The sequence below is a fragment of the Cynara cardunculus genome, unplaced genomic scaffold (assembly GCF_001531365.2).
Source record: "Cynara cardunculus var. scolymus isolate 2C unplaced genomic scaffold, CcrdV1 Un_Scaffold_4424, whole genome shotgun sequence".
In the NCBI taxonomy this organism is placed as follows: Eukaryota; Viridiplantae; Streptophyta; class Magnoliopsida; order Asterales; family Asteraceae; genus Cynara; species Cynara cardunculus.
The window spans coordinates 35,483-39,600 of NW_020201893.1; positions in this window are offsets into that span (position 1 = coordinate 35,483).

A 4,118-nucleotide genomic window follows, 5' to 3' on the forward strand; every position below is an offset into this window, starting at 1 on the left:
AAATTATATAATATATTAATTATATATAAATAATGTTTAAGTTGGTATTACTAATTTTCCGTTAATACTTTGAATATTTCGAGTTTTAATATTACATTAATCAATTTTTTTTCTAAAATTTAATAGTCTAAAAACGAATCATTTGGATTTATAAATTTTTACAATATTATAGTCAACATATTCTCCAAGGATAATTAAAACTCTAATAAAATATTATTTTCCTCTCATAAACCATTAATATCAAGGATTCTTATCGTGTTGTGAATCTGATAAAAAAAATGTTTCTCTCTCATCATAATCATTTTGGGTTTACATTCTCTCATGTTTTCTCCATTTTGGAGAGTTTTGGAGAGGCTGTAGGAGCAAAAATATGCTTAAAATCTTTATTTTCTCAATTTTGAAAAATCTATTGAAGATGCTCTTAATTCGGCCCCCTGGACTACAACAGTCGTGTTCCGCCCCTGATTGTAAAATCTGCTATCGATGCAAGTTCAAACCTGTTTTCTTCTCGAAATTTTGCTACCCCCACTTCTCTAATACGCACTTCATTTCAAAAAGAAAAATTAGGTCATTATTTAATTAATAGCTTCTGTAACAATATTTGGGGAAAAAATGATTATCAGCAACTTGAACCAGCCCCAAAAGGAACCCACCTCCAAGAACATCAATATGAGTGGACATTTTTTGGCTTTTGGCTCACTCAACGGTTGATGACAGTCGGAGGGATCGAACACGAGACCTATTTTGTATTTGGACAAAGTCACTCCACTCATTTACCAACTGAACTACACGTTAAAAGCTTTATAACAAATATTTATTAATCAAATCTTTAGATTTCGTTATCTATAACTTTTATATTTTGTTAGTCAACCACATAATAAAATGCCTTTCTTATAAGGACGATTTAAAATAAGTAGAATGTAAATGAACTAGTAGGGGTGTAAATGAACCGAACCTCTGATAAATTGTTTACAAATATTTAGTAGGAAGTTCATTTATTTTTGTTTTTTTTAATAATAAATGAATATAAAAAAAAATTTGTTTGTTTAGTTAAACGAACACCAACATGGTCTCGTTAATTTAATTATGTACGTGACCATTCATGTATTTGTTTCATTTGTCTACGTGCGTTTATATATAGAGAAATATGCTTAATTATTTGGGAACCTCATATTATGAGAACTATTATCTTAAGGTATGTTTCATATGAGCCTCAGCTATAATTTAATATACTGATTAACAAATATTTGTTTTGTAATGTGTTTGTTTCATATATATTCGATTCACAATGTGAAACCTTTTAGTTGTATTTTTTATTTTACAAAACACAAAAAAATGTTCACATTATGAAACAAATATATGTGAAACAAACACAATAAAAACAAATATATGTTAATCAATAGACTAAATCTAAGTTGTAGATGAAGAAAAATCATATGAAATAACACTTGATGCACCAGTTCTTAAAGTTATATCACAACTTATGGGTTCTCAAAAGAAAGTGTGTGTGCACACACACACACACACACACACACATATATATATAGAAGGTTTATTTTGCAAACCACGTTATTTGTACAAACCGTACAAATCTCATTAAAGCAATCATAATTTTTTATTTTGTTCATTTTTTTGTGTAATTATGAGAGGTTGATTAATCATTTTTATTATGGAGGGTGTTAATCATGGATATTATCATCTTCATTATTTTAATTTTAGAGAAATATATGAAACAGTTTCATTAAAATTTCATTAAATATTATATGAAACAATTTTATAACCATATATGAAACAACTTCATAAAAAAAGTATTATATGAAACAATTTCACAAGATTAAACAATTTCATGAAATTTTTTCATAAGATTAAACAATAAAAATCGACGGATGAGGGTAATTTGTACGGTTTGTACAAATTGAATGGTTTGCATTTGATCGTTACTCTCTCTCTCTCTCTCTCTCTCTCTCTCTATATATATATATATATATATATAACAAAAAGAAAATCTAAAAATCCACCCATATCATATTGATATCAAAATCAAATTCACAATCATCAGTATTGGTGACCATCCATGATCGAATTTGGTGGTGACTAGGGTTTATGGGTTGCAAAAGTTGAATGGTATATCACATGGTGATTATATATATATATATATATATATATATATATAATCTAAATCCACCCTGATCATATTGATATCAAAATCAAATTCACAATCAAAAGTATTTGTAACCATCCATGAATCTGGTGGCCATTAGGGTTTTATGGGTTTGCAAAAGTTGAATGGTATATCACATGGTGATCATGAAGGCCATACGAATCAAGTATGGGTGATTGCTTTTGGTTGACTCCTAACTCATACTTAATGCACAACGTACAACTACTTAATGCACCTTTTCTTTTCATCTAATTGGATTGCCATTGCATGTGATCCATACTCAACTTTTAGTTGGGACTTTAATACAAAGTTCAGACAAGGTAAAACACACAAAATATGTATACATATAAATATAAATAAATGTATATAGGATTGGGTTCTGATGAGAATGAAAGTTATGGTGAGAAACATAAAAAGAGATCTCCAACCTTTGATCAATTCTAATTGAATGTTAACACTAATAAGGTGCACCCAGATGCACATGATCATTTTTTTTTTCTAAAACGTAATTCAAGGATGAGCATTAGATTAAAAGTGATCAAAGGTGCAGATCTTTTCTTATGCTTTTCATCATAACTTCATTCCTCACACAATCCTTCGCCTATATATGTATACACACATATGCATATGCATATACATATACATATATATATATATATATATATACTAGTTGTGTACTCGTGCAATGCAGCGGGATGTGAAATTTTGAAAAAATGTAAGCGGACATATCGATTACGGATAAAGATTTGTATTTGAGAGGAGCTGAAACAATCCAATAATCTATTTGATGTTGAAATCTGACAATTGATTGATTCTAATTCGGTTTGCATGAGATGTCGTATTATGGAACTATCTCGATAAAAAACTGGACGCGACTTATCTTAAGATGATCAAGATTGCACAAGTCCAGCAACCTCCTCTTATTATATAATATAACATATCAACAACTCTTATTTCTCATATTTATAAATTTTTAAAAAATAGGACATCTTCCAAGGAAACCTTTAGGGAAGATAACCAAAAAAAGCCTTATAAAATGGCCAATAACATTTTCGAAAATCCATGTCATATGATAAAATGTCCCAAATCTATCAACATAATAAATAATTCTTTTAAGGATCCAACACTACAAACCAAATCCATAGAAAATACTCAAGTAGAATTATTAAACACTTAATAATTCCAATGGTCTAGAAATGTCCAAGAAAATTGAGCCCACTATCGAATTAAGGTAGCAACCCAAATATCTATACAGAGATAGCCCAAAGAAACCACAACACCGTCAGCAACCAAATTTCTAGTTGTTTATTCGTACGATATGGCACAATTCATCTAATTTTTTTAAGACAAAAGCTTGGAACATCGATTCTATTTTGTACTATATATGTTTTATCCTAAGCAAACATCAAATGTTAAACCAAACAAAATCCAATATGATATAATAAAGTCAGTTGTACGTTTTAAATATAATGCAAATTCAATCAAGCTAATGTCCTACATCAAATACAAAACAAGTAATACCAAACTTTGATATTGGTAAAAGAAGAAACAAGGATCTTCAACATACAAATTCTTTTCGAAAGCTCAGTTCCTGCATCGACACAATAGCGAGTAAACACAAAAATGACGTCTTAAAACACAAAGAAATTTGTTTTAGTTCCTATTTCAGTTTCAAAACTTCTTATTTTGTATTCATTTTAACCGGTAACCCACATCATCAAATAACACAAGATCAGTATGTTACTGTTAAAATGGGTAAAAATTTACATTGGATCTTGGTAGGTTTTGTAAAGCTAAGATCTATATGATTTCCAATATGCAATATATATTTAATGTGATCATCTCAAACCAAACAAGCCCCAATATATCCTATCCCTATCCGAATGCAAATTAAAGTGCAAAAATATGCAGAAAACAACACTAAAAAAAATAAGTTGAAAACAAGAAAGGCAAACCA